The 20637-nt window shown below is 40.8% G+C and overlaps 1 non-coding gene across 1 annotated transcript; it reads right to left on the bottom strand.

Annotated features, from left to right (window-relative positions):
* Positions 1 to 7779: 7779 nt before the first annotated feature.
* LOC112114998 lies at positions 7780 to 7942 on the bottom strand. The gene has a single exon (XR_002908783.1). It is a non-coding gene; the product is annotated as a U1 spliceosomal RNA (small nuclear RNA).
* Positions 7943 to 20637: the final 12695 nt, after the last annotated feature.

Consider the following 20637-nt stretch of genomic DNA (forward strand, 5'->3'; position numbering starts at 1 on the left):
GGGGGGGGGGAGGGCGGCCAGAGCACCGGGGGGAGGGCGGTGAGCCCGGCTGTGGCCCCGCTCTCCCCGGCGGCCAGAGCGCCGCGCCGCCCCCCTCCAGGTGCCGCCCCAAGCACCAGCTTGGGTGCCTGGTGCCTGGAGCCGGCCCTGAGAAGCCCATCGCTCCTGGGCTCTCAATGCCCACTCTGCTGGTCCCTGGCAGGTAACTGCCCAACTCAAATGCAGAGAGGACTAGAGCTGCCAGGCTGGGAGATGGGAAGAGTTGTTTGAGTGGAAGGGGTGGAGGAAACTGGGTCTGGGATCTGGAGGGAGAAAGAGAGATAGATGGAGCAAGAAGCAAAGAGCAAGAGAACTGGAGCTTGCTGGGCAAAGGGACTGGGACAAGGAGCACAGTGGGGAGACGGGCTGGGAGCTGATGGGAATGATGAAAGTGGGTTTGGGAGCAACTGGAGGCTGGGCTTGGGGCAGAGAGAGACAGGGATTGGCTAGGGAGCTTAGGGGGACTGGGATTGGCTGGGCAAGGAGACTGGCATTGTGAGTGTTGAGGGGATACTAGGACTGTCTAGGCAAGGACTCTGGGACTAGTATTAGATGCCTGAGAGGTTGACACTAGGACTGGCTACATGAGGCGAATGGGATTGGGACAAGGAGCCAGGGTTAGAGAAGAGACAGGTGGAGAATAGAGGGAAAGTGTCAGATAGGTTCAAGTTGGGGGAAACAGGCAGAAAAGTCTGTGCCCACTACCAGAGCCTGGAATGGATTCCTGAGTCTCACCAATCCCCTCCTGTCAGCTAATATCTTTGAAACTCATCAGGAGTGGCCTTAGCTATTTTGCCACCCACAGTAGAAAATCTCTCTCTCTTTCTCTCACTCACAGCGACAGAGGCAAAATAAAATAAAATAAAGGATGGCCAATGAATCAGAGCAGAACAAAAATGGTCTGCCTATCAGAGCAAAGGTTAAAAATAAAATCCAGCAGCACAGTGTTGTGGTGGTGCCCCCTGGATGTTGGTGCTCAAGGAGACAGTGCTAGATCCAGCCTGAAATCCATTGATAAAGTGTCCCTTCCCCCTCTAGTACTGGTCCACATAGAGGAGAACAACTTACTATTACAATAGGTTACTCCATTAGTTCAAGTCATAGAAGCCTGTGCAGTGGATCTAAAGGTTCCAATCCTGATCTTGATGCATGTGGGTGTTAATATGATGCTTCACATGTAGAATTCCTCTCTTTTTAAAAATTTGCTTTTTTAAAAACCCTACAAAATTACACACAAAAAAAGTACATAAAAAGATCATCAAGGGTTACTGGCTGGATATTGTGAAAAAACAGTATGTGATCATATCATTAAAATCTGTATCATAATGCATATTCACAAGAGGGCCAAATCAAACTTGCAAATTCTGGCACTTCCTAACTTCTGAATGCTTGGCTCTGCAACCTTAATAATGTTTAATGAAATTTGTGTGTGTGTAGTAGATCGTTGGTTGGTGGGTGCATGGACATAGGTAGGGTACATATGTTGCCCAAATGGACACCAAAACCTTCAATATGTACATGCTTTACAAGCCTGGGCATCCATGCAGCTAGTGCTTGAAGAAGAAAAGTACTTCATGGCATGGCATATGAGCATGAGAGAAATTAACTAATAGGCACCGGAAGGTTATAATACCTCTTCTCTAAGTACTTGATAATACTATGTATATGGATGGATGACACTAAGGGATATTCTGTGCATTGCTGGCCCCCAGCTGCACAAGGGAGGCAGGGTGAGGGTGCAAGGAGTCACCCATGTGCCACTGAGCAACAGTCTCAACTGTAGTCTCTGTGTTCCCTAAAGCACAGAGACTGCTTTCTCTCTGTCCCCTAGGGAACAGGGAAGGGGCACCAATAGGACCCTGATAGTCACCTGTAGGTATGAGGCAGCACTGCTGGGTGGCCTGTAGTGGGGAGTATGGTGCACCCCTCAAGGAATATAGGTGCAGGATTGTTCAACTGAGCACTTAAATTAGTAATCCCATTCATTCCTGCACTTTTCTTTGGCACTGTTTGCAATTCTTGTTCCATACACTTATCCTCTGTATGCCAGTTGCCATAACAACTCCACATTTTGATCTCTGTCATCACTGTTTTCATCATATAAGTTTAGAGGTAGATTTCAATCTTTCAGGATTGCTGTAGTGGTAGAATTATGGTAGACTTGTATAGACACATCCTCGAAGGCAAAGGAATTGTAGCATTTGTTTTCAAAGGGATCTGGACATGCTTGATCTGAATCCAGTTCTGAGCCCTATATTACTACAGTGAGGTAAATTATTGAAGCATTTTATCAAGGGATGTGATAAATTCTCCAGCACTTTTACTCTTGAAATCAGAACTTGATGTCTTTCAGAAAGATATGTTCAAGTTTAACCAGAGGTGATTGGGGGATGCAGGGATTACTGGGTGAAATTTAATGACTTGTGTTATGCAGGAGGTTAGATACAAGCTCATAGTGGTCCCTTCTGGCCTTAGACTTTAAGGCCAGAAGGGACCGTTATGACCATCTACTCTGACCTCCTGCACATTGTAGTCCACAGAACTTCACTCGCCCACTCCTGTAATAGACCTATAACCTCTGGCTGAGTTACTTGAAGTCCTCAAATCATGATTTAAAGACTTCATGTTACAGAGAATCCACCATTTATACTAGTTTAAACCTGCAAGTGACCTGTGCCCCCTGCTACAAAGGAAGACAACCCCCCCACTGGGCTTTCTGCCAATCTGACCTAAGGCAAAATTCCTTCCCAACCCCAAATATGGTGATCAGTTAGCCCCTGAACATTGGGCAAGACCCACCAGCCAGACATCTCTTAAGTGCCCACTATATCCTTAACTCTGTAAAAGACACAGGTCTTAATACGCTCACTTACATCAATCTTACACTGGTATGACTCCACAGACATCAACGTAAGTGAGTTCCAGTACTCTGTCCTCAGAATAATAAAATCTAAATATGGCTAGTTCTGCTCTCTCTCTTACTCTCAGTGGGCATTTATTCTTTGTGCAGTCACTAATCAATGCTTATTTTTGGCAGGCTCTAGCAGATAGCAACTAAGGGATGAGTACAACTATTATTACACGTAAAAATAATCAGAGTAGCAGCAAGAGAGAGAATTAGGGGCAACTGGCATTTTTTAAAGAGTCAGCTACTTGACTCTGACAACGCAAATGACTGCTTTCTTTATCTGTATTGTATGGGGTGGAAGAGTTTGGGTTTTGTGTCTTTGCGTATCAACAGGTTCAGAGAGAAACAGATTCTCTTTAATTTAAACAAATCAGTGTGTTGTTTTTTTTAAATTAGGTCTTGCATGCTAATACAGTAGTGCAGTTAAAGACCTATTAACTGCAAAAAGATGGGGAAACCTCTGTAAGCCAGTCCTACTTTCATTTAACTAGCATTATTACTTATTATTCTATAGTAATACTCTCAGTTGAAAAGAATTTTTCTTTCAACGCCTTTCAGCCAACACAATATCACAAATATGAGCAAAACACTTTGTACTAAAACTGCATGCATTTGTGTCAAATGAACATTTGCTTTTGCATACACTAAATCTTGAAATTATTCTAATGTTGAAGAACTGCAATTTAAAGGGAAACAAAATGTAGCCTATATTACAAAGGCCACAGTTTTTAAAAAAATGGGTGCCTAAAGTTATGTTCCTAAATCCATATTTAGGTGGCTAAATTAGTGGCCTTGTTTTCACTCAACAAGCTTCTGTTAAAGTCAAAATCAGGCTACTTATTTAGGTGCCTAAATAAGTATATGGGAGTCTACATTTAGGCATACATATTAGATGAGTTTGGCTTGGAGATTCTACTAGTGCAGAGTAGTGCCCTCTAGTCTGCATTGCAGATAAAAACTCCAAATTCATTCAATGGCAGCCTATTCCATAGGTCCTGGAACTAGGAGTGCAGGGGTGCTGCCACACCCCCTCGCTTGAAGCGGTTCAATGGCTTTCAGCAACCCCACTATAAAAATTGTTCCAGCACCCCTGGTCCGTTCCCCTCTAAACTTTCTCCTACATAGAATTGGGGAGATACAAAAACAAAAAAGTTCATTGACAAAAATACAAATTACTCACAATATTTGGGTAAATATTTAAGCCCGGTGAAATTTTTTGAATTTTCAGCAGATTATATTTTTTAAATCATAAATATAGTGCTGGAAGGGACCTTGAGAAGACATCAAGTTCAACCTTCTGTGCTGAGGAAGGAGAAAGTAAACCTAGACCATCCCTGACAGGTGTTTGTCTAAACCAATTCTTAAAAACTTGGACATTTTGTGTTGAGCCATATTACTTTTCCAACAGATGTCTGGGTAGTTAAAAGTCCCACATTACTACTAGTTCTTGTGTTTTGGATATTTCTGTTATTTATTCTAGAAATGTCTGATCTACCACCTCTTTATGATTTGGTGGTCTATAATAGACCCCTGTCATGAGATCACCCCTATTTTTTTACCCCTTTTATTTTTGCTCAGGGACACTCAAGCCTCTCACTGCCTTCCGGACCTCAGAACAAGTTTATGTATTCTTGATGTATAACGCAACACCTCCTCCATTTATATCCTGCCTGTCTTCCTGAGCAAGCTATTTCCCTCTATACCAATATTCCAGTCATGAGACTTATCCCACTAAGTCTCTGTGATGCCAATTAAATCTTATTTATCTTATGAACTAATACTTCCAATGTGCGTATTATTTATTTTTTATGAAAAACTTTTGCTGTTTTTCAAACAGCCTATAGAAGGGCTTTTTTTTTTTAATAAAAAAAGTAGCTAGTGTTTTGCATATTATTTATTATACTATTTGAAATACATTTTAGTCATAAGATTCCACAATTGAATGAACTCTTCTTCTAGAGTATTACTACTTTTAACTACAGCTCCCCTACACAAACAGGGTAATATTCCCTCTGGAAATAAGTGATATCTATCTTGTTCATTTGTTATAGGCTTACATTTTCCTATTCCCCTACCTCCTATAGAAGTATGGCTTCTACTCAAAATGTTCCTGAAAAAGTTAGCTTCAGTAGCATCTCTTCATGCCCTGCCATAGCAGCACTTTGCTTATTTTTCTCAGCAGCCATGATAGTAGTTTTATTCCTATTCCATCTGCCAATGACAGGCTCTATAATCAAGCAGTGTCTTTAATTCTAGCTGGGCCCAATAATGACTGCCACAGCAGCACCAGCTCCATTTCCTATCCTTAATAGCAGTAGCACTATCAGAATAATTGGCTCTAGGTACTTGCAAATCCACACATAATTAAGATGAGGAAACTGCTGTTTTGGCTTCAAAACAATTTTCCCATCCAAGTCCCAGCAGCATATCTTCTGAGGGAACTAATACGTTCAGATATTTGTTTTATCACAGTACAAATAGGGGCTACAGAAGCATTGTTTGATTTACATAAGTGTTTTCAATTTACAATACTTCACTTTTCTTATAGCCAGCATCAAGGTGTCAGAGCACTGGCACTCGAGTTTTATGTAGTCCCCCACACAAGGTTTCAAACTAAACTTGTGTTCACCTCAAAACATCTTCTTTTACCCACATTAGTTTTAACTAGTTCTGCTCACACTGGAATTTGTAAAGAAAGGGAAGTGCCTGTCTAATATAAGTCTGTAGGTGTAGCTCATTCAGCCAACCCTGTTCACAGAGCAGAATTTGCAGACAGATCCCCCTGTGCTGAGCCTTTTTGCAAATTAATGAAGCTAACTTCTTTCGACTGGACTCACTGGTAAGCATTAAAAAGGCCAATATTTGCCAACAGTTGCAACACCCTGAAATGAATCTAGTTTTCCCCCTCATACTTAGCTAGCTGCACTACTTTTGTGGTAATGGTTGACCAATAGAGCCTTGATCAGGAGAAGTTAGTGAATGAAGACAGAGGAATGGATTTTAAGCAGCAGACTGCAACTTTATTAAACTGGACACAAGGGCCTACCCACCCTGACACCCATACTTTCACATATTAGACATTTTCAGTAGTTCTGGGGGAACAAGGGGAGGTTAACAGGGCTCTCAGTATCTCACCCATAACTCAGGATAGACTTTTCTCTGCCTAGCCTATGATTCAACTTACTCTGTGAATCCTTTTTCGTGTGCGCGTGCACATACGCACCCTTGAGAGGTACAGAGCAGTGGCACTAATTCAGATACTTCCTGGGGAGGTAAGGGGGCAAATTCTAGTTCCGTCCTCCTGTCACTCTAGCAGGGACCTTGTTCCTGTCCACATTCATCCCCACCTCCTCCCACAGGGACCCTGGTTCTCCCGCAGCCAGGGAGTCTCCCCTTTCACTCACCCACAGAGCGCACGTGCTTGGTGCTGACAGGAATTGAGTTCTTGGCAGACTCCCCTGTGCTCCATCATTCAAGAAAAGACTTCCCATGAGCTGAGTCACAATGCCACTCACTAAAATTTGATAGCAGCTGTACTGATTTAGTACAAGTCCACTGCTTAAAAGTGGTCAGGCCATACCACTCCTCCCCCGATTGCACAGCCTACCAAACTTTAAGTAAGTGCAAAAACATTGGGAGGTAGTGGTTGCTCCCCTCACTGTCCACAAATCCCCTGTCCACTAGGACAAAGGACACAAAAGGCTTCACCTGTGAAGGCCAAGAGGTCTCCTGCCATGCCATAGGCACAAGATACATCAGCAAAATCCCAGGTCTTTTACTTCTGGGACCTAACCCTATTTGCCTTTTAACCACACTGGAAACAGTCTGCAAGTTTCAATGAACTAATATACCTACTAAGTACTACCTCTAATTACCCAGTCCCACTCCCACCTAACCTAATTGTACCTTTGAGATGCTGTGAGGAAGATGGGAAAAAATAGGCCTCTGTCAGTTTGGCCCCAACAAGAAGAAAAAAAGATCCTTCCCGCTCCCCAAAACAGGCACTTGGTCAGACCCACAGCATCAGATATCAGACGCCTCAGGTCTGATATTAGAGTTATGGAGTTGGGATGGTGATTGCTAAAACAGTGCAGGTAATAGCTCCCATGTACCTGAGCTAAGATTTAAATTAATGCAAAGGGAGAATGTGGGGCCAATCAGCTCCCTTCTTCCTTCTGCTTGCCAATGGGTGAATAGAGCCTCTGCAGGAGGAGAGGCCTCGCTAATGTGTCCCCATCATGTGTTTCCCCACCCTTTTCTTCTGAGCCTGTCCCAATCACTGCAGCTCCAGTCAAGTTTCCCTCCCATTGATCCAGATTGGTGGTGTTTTTAATGGTTTCCACTTTAGCATCACAGAGCATTTCCAATGTACTTACCAAATCCTGCGCAAAGTCATGCACAAATCTTGCAAACATTTATACTTGTGCTTATCCTGCAAATTATCTGAGTAACTTTGTATACACCTTAGTAATCCCATTGAAAGTCCCACTGAAGTAAAGTGAGTTATATTAAACACATATGTAACTATTTGCTGGTTCGATGCTTACAAAAGCACTTTCCCTATATATACTGAAGTCCTAACAAATAAGGCCCTGATTCAGCAAAGTATTCAAGCACATGCTTAACTTTAATGATATCTTATTTAGTTCTTATGTAGCTCTTTTCATCGGTAGACCTCAAAACATTTTACAAAGGATCTATCCCCATCTTACAGAGAGGTAAACTGAGGCACAGAGCTATGAGGTGACTTCCTCAAGGTCACCCAGCAGGCCTGGGCAAAGCCTGACTCCAAGTACAATACTGTATCCCATTCTCTCTCCGTACAAAGCTAGGGGACATTGAAATGCAATCCCATGACCCAACCACAAATTATGCAGTGGTTTCCCCCACATTTCAGAAAATTGCAGGGGTAAGTATACCTGTGGTACAATGGATGAGCCTCACCCTGTGAAAACCACTTCTGTGTTCATGATATTCTCTCTTCCAGGTAAGTAATCACATCCTTAAGTGCTTTTCTGAATCAAGGATTAAGTCACATCATCATTGCTATGTATATTATTTGTACAATAAAAATGCTGTAATAAATAATAAAATAGTTTGCCTTTATATACTGCTTTTACAGTTTATAGTCATTAATATATGAGAAAAAGAGAGAGAGATTGAGAGAGATTGATTGATTAATTAAACTGGGTCCAGCAAAAATAAAAATAGATTATTCAATCCAATGTCAATACAAAAATTTTACTATATCAGAAATTATTGTACATTTCCCTTCTTCTTTAAAACATATTTAAACAGTTTTCTGCCCACACCCTACCCCACAAAGGTCTTTTGGGATCTCATCAGCTACCAGTGGTTTCTGTGTGACTTTTAACCCCTGGACAGGGTCTCTGCCTATTTTTCATTTTATGAGAATTGAACAAATTTTAAATTAAGGAAGGTTTGTAGCAGGGAGAGAAGGTCAAAAAACAGTGTCTTTCTGGATATTTAATTTTCAAATTATAGTCCTCAAATGTGTCAGTGGGAAATGAGAATTTCCTAGAGGATTTTTTAATTTAGCTAGACAGATAAAGATTAATGATAAGGACAAAATTTCCTTAAGTCCTAACAGATGTGTCCTCTTGGACGGTGTGATGACAGAAAGCAAGCCACTTCGACAGTACAGCCATTCTGCTGATGCATTTTGGCCAGACCAGACGTGCTGCTGAGCACATCATGGGGCACAAGCTGGTCAAGATCCTGCTCTGCTGTGATGCAGGACCATGGGAATGTCTCCTTATTGCTAGGTGGAGTCAGGGAAACGGTATAACCATATAGTATAGGGAAGGAATTGGTCCTAGTAGGGAAGCCTATGGATAGGGAAAGTGTGATCACAGGCATTGGAAAACAATCTCTTAGGAAACTGGCAAGAGGGGGGCTGAGTGATTCTAGAAATGAAGGACAACTGTGTCGCTGCTATGGGATAACAGCCATTAGCATGTTCAAGGGGAATGCTGCTCTAGGATGAAGATCTGGGTTTACATTAACAAGTCAACTAACTGGAGTTTATAACTAATATTTTTTTTAAGAATTTACATCTAGGAAAAGATTTTGTAGGTATATAACTAATGTTAATTATGTACTGGAAAGGCGTAATAATGTTGCCCTTACAGGATAAACCAAAAGACATGATTGAGAATGAGGAATGAAGTGAGAGAAGAGCAGGATTACATTTGATAGATATTGATTTCCTTTAGATTTGTTAAGTATAGAAAATTGGGTGGGTGATGTGGATAATATTAGCAGAAGTGAGTAACAAGGGCATGTGTTAAAGATGTAATTTTAATGAATAGAAGATTGAATTTTAATGAACAGATGAAATTGAACAAAAAATAGGAAGAATTTCTTGCAGTTTCCCTTTTAATTTAACCTTGGTATACTGGGCCTAGAGGTGAAGTTTATAACAAAGTAAAGAAAATTCTCAGTAACTTGATCGAAAAGATAAACCTGATCAATTATTTTGATCTAAAAGAGATGAAATTCTATGCTTGTGTATCTGTAAAAAGACCACATGATGGCTAAAATATCAAGGGAAATATTTCCACCTATAATAAAAGGTACTTTTCAAATGCATGTTTAACTAGTGTTATAAGTTAACCTGGAACAATGCATTATAAAAACCACACGCCATACTGACACAATTATTAATGTTCTACAGGAGAACAGTCCTGGACTAGCAGGGTTAGCACAATTTGGGATTGAAATGCATTTGCAGAACTGTGTGAGAAAACTTGAAAACTGAAAAAACCTGCACTACACATGGCCCCAGTTCTAGTGCTCTCAGTCTGTCCCTCAGGAGCACTAAGATTTACTTTGAAATATGTATGTGCATGGGGGAGGGGAGTAGTGCGGAGGTAAAAAGTGATGGTCGGTAGATAAATCACATTATTTTTAAAAATACAATTTTCACACAGGTAGGGACTTGCTTCCAACTAGTAAATTTCAATTATAAGCTCTACAAGATCTTAAACTTTAGCAGTGATGTGTGTATTTATATACACAAATCCAGAGGCAACACACTTCAGACATGCAGTGGTGATATGTGTTCTCTTTCCAGATAGCACATGCCATGTTGCATCAAACTGTGGTAATTGGAAGTCATTGTTTCTATAAGAAACTCACACCTGCCCAGAGGAATGTGACTGTATTATCTATAAAGTCAAGGATACTCATATCACCACATTCAGATAAGTCATTTGCTGGTATGATACATTTCTGGTTAATTGCCACAGAACTTACAAAGCTGATATTAGAGAAGACCCATTTTTAAAACCAGCATATAAATTTTTTTTTAAGTTTAAGATTATTCCATCTTTTTTATTATTATCACCACCTTTTCATTTCTCCCAGTCTGTTTGTGCCTTCATTTCCCTGAGTGGTTTCTCTGCCTGATTTCACTGTTCATGTCCATAACATAGGAATAATGCATATTTCTATGCAGAGAGGGAGATACATATTGATATGGTACACTAAGAAGGACCTCAAAGAAAACATTTCCGAAATCACAGACAAGTTATAGGAACCAAAGTTTAACTTTTAACCCTTTTAATATACAAATTAATATATATTCAGGAACGAATGGAAACAGTTTTTTAATTATTTTTGAAGTGGGAGTTGAAGACCATATTAATTTTTGTTTTTATTCAAATTCTCAGAAGATGAGAGATTAGATTTTGTTCAAATTTTCTCATTTATTCTGCTCTCAAATTAACCCTTTTTCCTGTACTCCTAAATTCTGAGCAATGTACTATATGCAATTTTGAACTGGTAAAATTTGCTGGTGCTATTTCATGTGAAAATGACCTTATCTTTGCTGTGCCAGTGTTATCAATAAGTTAAAAGTGTGCTTTGCAGCCATCTCCAACATAAGGGCATTTGTCACGGCGACTGATACAGATTATATTTCCCGAGTGCCTTACTTTTTTTGAAGAACAATGTATATTTTAGGCATTCTATATGTATGAACAGTTAGCCTTGAACTCCTCCTAGATTATTAGTAGTTGAAGGTCATGCTACATGTCATTGCAAAAGGTAATTTTCCCTAGTGTTATAATAAAGACTGATTTGACTTACCCCCTTGATTTTATACAGAATTAATGATATAAATAGAGGTAATCTACAAATAATCATATGTTTACTTGTGCATTTGGGGTAAAAGTTTCAGAGGGGTAATATTTTTGGAAGTGTTTTAAAGACATAGGAGCATAAATCCCATTTTCAAAAGTCATTTAGACTCTTGAAATGTTACCTCAGCTAAAAATTATTTATTAATAAGAATATACAATTGGCAGAGTGCATTAATTTCTAAAATTTATCTTATCTAGCCTATCAATACATTTTCTTTATGTTCTCCACTAACACAGGGGTATGAAATGTATGTTCAGCCTCCAGATACCTGAAAATTGTAGTTTTTCCTAAGAAAGCTAAATGGAAAGTAAATCAAAATTCCATTATTATGGAGTTTCATTATTACAATATTAGCCTCCATTTTAAACTCATTTTATTCTTTTTTGGATGATGAATTGGCCCTACTAGCTCATGCCTTCATACCCTCCAAACTAGACTATTGTAATTCACTCTCCCTGGGCCTGCAGAAGAAATTCACAAAGAAAACTCAAGTGGTGAATGACTCAACAGCCCATCTCTTTAATGTAATGAACCAAGGACTATATTATGCCAGTGCTCCATAACCTGGATTGGCTTCCCATTCACTACTGGATTCAACGCAAGGCTCTGGTGCCAATTTATGAAGCCTTTAATGAGAGAAAGCTATGCTATCTCAAGGACTGTCTCTTTTTCCAGGACACACCAAGGCCGTTACAGTCATCTAGCTCACATAGAATAAAAGAGCTGAGATCTAAGTTGGAGGGAAATAAAGGAAGAATGGTTTCAATAAAGGCTCTGTGCCTCCCTGCCAAGTGGAATCAGGAAGAAACACACCACTTCTCCCTTGTCTTCAGATCATGTTGTTAATCTCAGCTTGTCACCATAGCATGCTAAAACAGAATTGAACCTGGCAGTGCTCTCAAAAGGTACTGCAGAAGCCAAATGATCAAGCCAAAAGGCAGGATGGAGAACTGACAGTTTTATAATGAGAGATCCCAACATTTCTGGATACTATCAGGATAAGTGTCACAAGTCATGGCAACTGTAACTGTATTCATTCTCTCTGGTCCAGAAAGGGCACTCACTCTTAGGTTTCTGGCTCCCCAACTGTCACCTCTCTTGGACAGAAACTGGCATCTCTCTCCTGCTTGAGCAGGATATTTTCAGGTTACAATGTTCCTTGCCTACACTGTGAATTGTCCAGCATGTCAGACTGCCACAGCAAGCCTGCTTTGCTTTCTTCTCAGAGGCTACAAACAGAATAATTACCACACAGCTCTTTCAAAGCAAGCATATTTATTCTCAAGGAAAAAGCATTATATAGAAAACATTAAAAACAATAAAAGAACCTACACTAATGCTAATTAGCTTACCAGAGAACATCCCAACCTCAACAAGGGTTCTGGCAGGTGAACAGTCCTTCAAACCTCACACAGGCTTTTTTCCCTGTGGTTACAAATTCATGACACCTTTTTCTCAGAATAACCACCCCCGTGAATCTGCAAGTTACTCTTTTATACATTTTTTGGGCTGGGAACAGGTAGTCAGCAGATAATGGTTTCTCCTCAAGGCATAACTTTAAAAGTTTGGGTCTGGAGGTGGAAATTTGCATTCCCCTCCTCCCAAGTGTTGCCTAGGAAACCTACTCAACTAAAAGTTCATTGTTATCTGGTCCATTGTTTAAAATAGTCCTTTGGAGTTCATAGCACTTCCCATGTTTACATTTGTCACATCTCCCCAGTAGAGAAGTTACATAGAATCCCACAAAAATACATTCATATTTGAATTTTTAATACAATGAACTCCATATAGACAAATTTAATTCAATAAGATTGCCCAGGATATTTCCAGAAGTTGCCATATTTGTCACAGCCATCCCAACATTTCTTCTAAACCATGCTCAGTGCCTGCATATGATGGTGATAGGTACTTTAGAAATGCTGATAAAATAGATCATTGTTCTTGAACTACAACAGAAGAAAGTTATCCTTTCAGAACTTTCACCAATACATGCATTCAAATAAGTAGAGTTTCCAATGCCATAAGCATTGTCAATATTTGGTTCCTTCTTTCCCTGATTCTTTTGTTTTGACCTACGTTAGTCACTAAGGCCAGCTGGAGGAACATAGTACCTTCGTTGATTGGGGCCTAAACTCCTAAGTCTCAGGTTTAGGTATCAACATCCTGATTTTAGCCTCCATGGCAATCCACAAAACTCCCACCAAAATCCTGTAGGTACCTAAACTCATTCAGCACCTAAGTTGTCAGGGTAAAAGTTCCTTCTAGTAGCTTGGTGGTGGGAGATCCAGGGTCCAGTCCCCCTCCTCCAGTCACTCTTTCATTATTTATCCACAGAGGAACAGCTTTAAGAGGACAGAGTGACAGAGCCTCCCTTCCCCCATGAGAATATACCACAGCTCAGTGGTTGGAGAACTCTCCTGAGGGGATTTGAACAGGGGTCTCACCCTTTCTATCCATCAGGCAGAAAGGGGGGAATTGAACTTAGGTCTCCCACATCACAAGTAAGTGCTCTAACCCCCCTGGGCTAAAAGTTAAGGTGGCTATCACCACCACTACCACCTCCTCCAGCCATTTTGTGTGGAGCAAGGCAAGTGCCAACCCATTCCCAAACTATTTAGGCACCTAAGCCATGTGACTCCAGCTGGCATGTTCCCATGCACTGATTGCTAACAGGGAGAGGTGCCTCCCTGCAGTCTTATGCTCCCTGGCTCCCCTGTAAAGCTCAGTAAGGGATCAGCCATTTTATGATTGCAGTGTTTTGAAGTGGGAGATCATTTACCAATTCATGTGGAAGGTTAGCTTTATTTTTTTTTTAAATAAAACCCATTAGTATTTTCAGTAACTACAATACTTTGCCTTGTTGCAGCTCCTCTGTTGAGTTGAGAGTACTTTAAGATCATTACTGAGTTAAAACTCAGAACAGCTTTAAGTAGGAGGCAAGTATTACAGAACCTAATTTAATACACTCAACCAGTGAGTTTTAAAGGGTACAATCATCTTTATTTTTTGAGAGGTTTCAAAGTAGCAGCTGTGTTAGTCTGTATCCGCAAAAAGAACAGGAGTACTTGTGGCACCTTAGAGACTAACAAATTTATTTCAGCATTTTGTGGCTGATGTGGTTAGGTCCTATGATGGCATCACTTGAATAGATATGTGGACAGAGCTGGCATCGGGCTTTGTTGCAAGGATAGGTTCCTGGGTTAGTGTTTTTGTTGTATGGTGTGCGGTTGCTGGTGAGTATTTGCTTAAGGTTGGGAGGCTGTCTGTAAGCGAGGACTGGTCTGTCTCCAAAGATCTGTGAGAGTGAGGGATCATCTTTCAGGATAGGTTGTAGATCTTTGATGATGCGCTGGACCTTACCACATCAGCCACACCATCAGGGGCTCGTTCACCTGCACATCTACCAATGTGATATATGCCATCATGTGCCAGCAATGCCCCTCTGCCATGTACATTGGCCAAACTGGACAGTCTCTATGCAAAAAAATAAATGGACACAAATCTGACATCAGGAATCATAACATTCAAAAACCAGTGGGAGAACACTTCAACCTCTCTAATCTTGAAGGTGTCAGTTTTGCAACAAAAAAACTTCAAAAACAGACTCCAAAGAGAGACTGCTGAACTTGAATTAATATGCAAATTAGACACAATTAACTTAGGTCTAAACAGAGACTGGGAATGGTTGGGTCATTACACTAATTGAATTTTTTCCCCCCCATGTTAAGTTCTCCTCACACCTTCTATGGGTCATCTCGATTATCACTTCAAAGTTTTTTCTTCTGCTGCTACTGATAGCTCATCTCAATTGATTGGCCTCTTACAATTGGTATGCGTACTTCCACCTTTTCATGTTCTCTGTATGTATAAATATCTTCTGTCTGTGTGTTTCACTCTATGCATCTGAAGAAGTGAGCTGTAGCCCACGAAAGCTTATGCTGAAATAAATTTGTTAGTCTCTAAGGTGCCACAAGTACTACTGTTCTTTTATTTTTTGAGACAGTTTTCTTTGGCTACAGTGATCTCAAGCATTTCCGTACGTAATGTTGGCATTTCTTATGAAAATCTACCACATTTACAGTGGCTCTTTCATTTGTATTATTTAAGTGCTTAAAAAAATTAATCCCTGAGTAAGGAACAGCATGCAATTGTGTTGCTTCAGGAGGAGACCAGGGAGCACATTGTTACTCGGAGTCACAGTCTGGTGCCTTGTTTCCCCTTGCTCCAGGTGGAATTAAACTGCAACAGCATTTTACCTAGTGTAGCTTACATCCTCTCCTCCCACCCCCATGGCATTGGTTCAACTGTGCTGGTCAGAATATGGAGAGGGGGGAGCAAAGTCAAAACTCCACCCACAGTCTACTCACCTGCATGTAAACAGCAATAGCCCTGTGGAGGTTCCTCTTTCCCTACACTGTGGCTCACAATGTGTGAAATTTGTGTTAAGGAGCAAAGGAGGAGTCTTAAGGTCCCCTCTAAATCCCTTGCCTAGGTATGTACCACAAAGTCATGATTTGGCCCCTAGACACAGTTTGCATTATGTGAGGCAGAGATTGTAAGGGTCATTTTTTTTTTAAACACATGTCCACTCATTCTAAGTGCCTCAGTTTTTAAGCTCTTGACTTTAGTCATGTAGTGTCTTGAGTTTTAGACATGCCGAGCACCCACAGCGCACTTGAAAGTTTTGCACTTACCTTCTGTTTCAGTTTCCCTATCTGTAAACTGAGGATCATATTTACTACTCAGAGGGGGCACTGTAGAGCTTAAAATATTTAGGTTCAGATTCTTAAACTCTTAATCATGTTGAAATCAGAGGGGCAGATCCTCAGCATCTGTAAGTTGTCATATCTCCATTCAAGTCAAGTCAAAGGATATTCCATGAATTCAGTGGAGATGACAATTTACACCAGCAGAGAATCTGCTAGAATGTGTATGAAGGTGTCACCGTCTGGCCTTTACGGTTTATAAAGCACTGGGCAGTTACAGCTTTTTAAGTACCCATTTCTTATTTTCACATCTCTTTCTGAATCACAAAGTCACCAACATTTCAAGCTCTCATTTTTATAAACTACTCTATAGAACCTTAGAGTAATCTCTAAAAACTAAGTACAGGCAAAACTGTAGAGTGATAGTTTTTTTGTTTTGTTTTTTTAAATCAAACCAAACCATGGTTATTTGTACATTAGTTCTACATCCACCGTATTTTCTGGTGTTCTCATAAAATATTCAAGCATTAACCATTTTCTCATATAAACCCCATGTCAAATACTTAAAAAACCTCATTTGTTAATGTTAATGTCTAGAACAGCACTATTTGACTAGCACCAATAAGATTAGAATGGTGAATTGCTGTTGATTTCCTGGATTTTTTTTTTTTAAATAGATTTAGGAACATCTTTTTCCTGACTTCCTGGAAGTATAGTTAAAAGTTGTGCTTGATAACCAGAATTAATATGACCATAGTGCTTAGAAGCTGTATAAATATGAAATAAAAAGGTAGATTATAAGTATAAGACAAGAAACAATAGATATATACAGGGAGTACAAGGAAACAGACAACAGGCTAATGTGTTGCCTAACGAGTCCATCCCCCCAAATTTCCCCAAGAAATTTTGGATTTAAAAAATAGTGTTTGCTGCTTCACTTTTGGGTGATTTCATTCAGGACCTTTAAGTTTCCTCTTTCTATGAAATTCAGTGAAATACCTATTTTCTAAATGCCATTTTGAATGTTAACCACCAGGTTTTGAAGCCATCTTTTGCTCATCTTCACTTCAAAAATGGGCTCATGTCCATTAGAAGAGGGTTTTTTTCCCTTTCCTGTGAGACATTCAGAGAATTTGGCAAACCAGACCCCTTTTAAAATTCGTAACTATATAAAAAAGAGCAAGTTAAAGCTGTTCTCCTTTCACTACAAATATTTCACACCTCTTGTGAGAGCTCTAATGAGGAGGAAGAAGTGCCACATCTGGAAGCTTTTAGAACAGCCAGACAGGCAGCGGGGGAAAGGGGGTCAGAACTGAGGCACAAAATATTCTAGATGAAGAACCTCTCCTCTCCCCTGAGATTAAGTGCCTGACTTTAATGGAAGCTGTGGATAGTCAGCAAATGAAAACAGCAGGCCTAAGGGAGCAATCCTATGAATGTTCTCACCTCCTATGGATGCTGAGGCTATGCCTACACTCCGAGCTAGCTGTGAGATTCCCCTGCTAATGTACACATACAGTACTTGGGCAAGCTCTTATTGTGCTAGTGTGAGTATAAATAGCTGTGTAGCAACAGTAGCACAGGTGAAGAGTGTTTGCAGTGGTAAAAGCTTTGTTTTATTCTTTTATCCAAAGTCTATGAGATGGTATGACAGGGCAATGCTGTGTCCCCATTCTCCGATGCCCCAGAAACTGCTCAGACCCACTTACTATTAGTGTTCAGTCTGTATTTTATTCTAAACCCTTCCACCAACACCAGTATAGTGCAATATCTATTTTTAATTCCTACATCTTTCCGTCCCTCTTTACCAGGACCCACCAAGGAAGAGATCTCCCTATCTTGGGAGCTCTTTCAGTTTGGGCTCAACTAGACCTTTCTTCCCCCTTGTAACGTTGCCTTGCTGGTTTTTACCAGGTTATCCTGCTGATAGCTAATTAGCTCCCTATGTCTCCATCCTTGCCTTCTGATTAGCTAATTGCTCAATCAGCCACTGGAAGGATCTAATCAATGCTACAGTGATCAGAGTGCTGACCCACCTGTCAGGCCTCAGTGTTCTGTCACAAGAGGATTAAACAACACAGTCATAATACCAATGACCAATCTACATCTCTGCTCCCACTGGTGGAGCTGCACCACTGTTAGAGCAACAGTAGGCAATTTCCCCATAAACTATCAACTCAGATGTAGCCACCCACAGCAAATGCAGTCATAACAATAACGTGAACACTTGTGTATTGCTACAAGCAATTGTGTGTGAATGGAACTGTGTTATAGGCATGCTGGGTGAGGTTTGCAACAATAGTTTGCAAAATATTATCAATTTAGAGAGTGGCCCCATGGAAGTTTTATTGTTTCAATAAAGTGTCTTAATAAAAATAGATTCTGGACAGAAGAGAATACAATTACTTTTAGTTTTCAAGATTATACAATGGTATGACTAAATGTCATATTACAGCCCTTTCAGAATTTTATGGTCCAAAGGCCAGATTTCTAAAAGGTATTTAGGTGCCTAAAAATGCAGATAGGGATTTTCAAAAGAAACCAGCACAGAGAGTATCATAATTCACTACTGCTATAGCAGGAAAAGCATTGCAATTCGGAGGCCTGCCATGGAATGCCTCCTGCGGCTACGCAGAGGTTGGTGCAGTTTGCGTCTCATCTACTCATTGCTGTACCTAAAGGCACATTTTAGCCCTTAAATTGGTAAATACTATCTCATCACATCTCCTCTACCAGAGCTGCACAACAAAATGGAAGGAGACTATATTGACTTGTCACATAAAAGCAAAAAATATTCTATCAACCTCCAGAAGGCTACGTTTTATTAAAAACAAAACAAGAACTTTGATTGCATCTCGCACAACTACTGCATGAAGATCATGTCAAGGTTCCTTCGGTTCAGGGCAGGACAATATTAACTACTACCCTCACAGATGCCTCTGCCCAAGGGCTACCCTACTCCCTACACTCATCATTAGTATAGATGAGTGATTCAACAGCTGGCACACCAGGTTCTGATCCTCTGCTGCCTCCTACCAATATTGCTACAGACCTGAAGTAATCTGCTTCTTTTTGTGACTCAGTCCTACAGCCAAGTCACTTACAGTCGTCCTCCAACTCTCTGCCCTTCTGGGGTAACAAAGCACCAACAAACTGTAGTCCAATAACTGTACAGGAAGTCTCCAGCCCAACTGTGGGCACAATAGTTCTAATACACCCTTCCAAGAAGGTGGTTTCCACACCTTGGTCTTCAGGGACCAGTAAGGAAACCCTCTTTCTCTGGGTTCTACTCCAGGGAACTTGCAGCCTAAGGTCTGCTTCCTCAGACATCTTATTCCATACCTGGACCACTGCCTACCTCAGTCTGTGTCTACACCCTTTTCTCCAGTCCCTTCCTACACTCACTCCTCTGCAAGTTCTTTGACCTTCCTGCTCCTTGGACAGAGCAATGCCTCTCAGGGCTTTCCTTCAGGAGGTCTGGCTCCTTGTCTGCCTCCCTATGGGGGTAGAGTGAGCAGCCCCTTTTCTCTGGAAACTCAAACCACCACTCTAGTGTCTGGCCCTTGTGTTAAAGCTTACCACAATAGCTCACTCCCAGTCCTAGCCCTCTACCAGAGCACCTGTCTCAGAAAAAGCTCTAAAAGCCTATTTCCCCCTTAAGCCTGTTAGTTCCTTTCTACTACCCTGAAGTCCTTCTTTTATTATTACATACCTCCTCCCAGCTGGGAGTAATCCTTAATTCAGCCACCAAGGTCCTCCTCAACTAAGCCTAATCCTAAATTGGGCTGCTCCACCTTCCAGGTGCACCTAATTGTTCTCTGACTCTAGTTAACCTAGTATAGGGTATACATTCCCATTTAGTAATGCCTAGAGGACCGGATGAGGATCCGTACTCCATTGTGTTAGGTGCTGTATAAACAGAGTATAACAATCTAAATATTCAATGTCAGTGGGAGTCATCTGTATCTACAACAGGATCATAGGGCCCCAGGAGATTTCTATAGGAGCTACATAGTCTTCATTGAACACGTATACAAAGGTCACAGAGTCAGCATCTAGACAGGAATCTGGGTTAGCTTTTTTGAGTTCTAGGATCAATTCCCCAGCTAGAGACACCCAAGTTCTCCCTTCCATTATTTTTTTTAACTGCCCAAATTTTAAAATAATCTTATCTCCTGTCTATCTTTTGAGGGGGGTAGGGAGGAAATATTTTAGTCCTTGTTCTATAGTGTTTGTCAATGTTCAGCTGGCAGTTCACTCTCAGATGTTAGGTTTCTCACCTTCACCTGTCCGGGGGTAGAATCTCTCAATTCTTGCACTCTGAGACTGTATCTTTGCTACATTACCCTGTACAGCAGTCATGATTGCCCAGCTGGATTCAATGAATTGCAAGTCTTCCCTTTGGGATCTGTGACCAATAGGCAAATACAGTGACCCAAAACAAAGTATTATTTAATCTCAACAGAAGGAATAAAGTCACAAAGAAAAGGATTTAAGGCAACAAACAACTATGTGCATAGCTGTTTTTTTTCCTAAGGCTTTGGTTAGCCTACCATGTCCAGACACCCCCAACTTTAATCTGCATCCTCATAGTCCCTGTGTCTCTCTGCCTCTACGCTGGAAGGGTCCCCGTTTGAGCCATTTCAGAGTTCTTTTTCTCCCTCCTTGTGTCTCTTGAACCCGGTCAACCCAGTTTATACAGCCCATTAGTGAGGTCAGGGAGAGACTTCACAGCAGTTGGTTCTCTGCATTGTCTTAAATATGGGTAAATGGGTGACAAAACAGAAGTTTTTTGCCTACTTTCCTGCCTACCTACTG

Source organism: Terrapene carolina, unplaced genomic scaffold (genome assembly GCF_002925995.2).
Source record: "Terrapene carolina triunguis isolate 2854851 unplaced genomic scaffold, T_m_triunguis-2.0 Scaffold113, whole genome shotgun sequence".
Lineage (NCBI taxonomy): Eukaryota > Metazoa > Chordata > Testudines > Emydidae > Terrapene > Terrapene triunguis.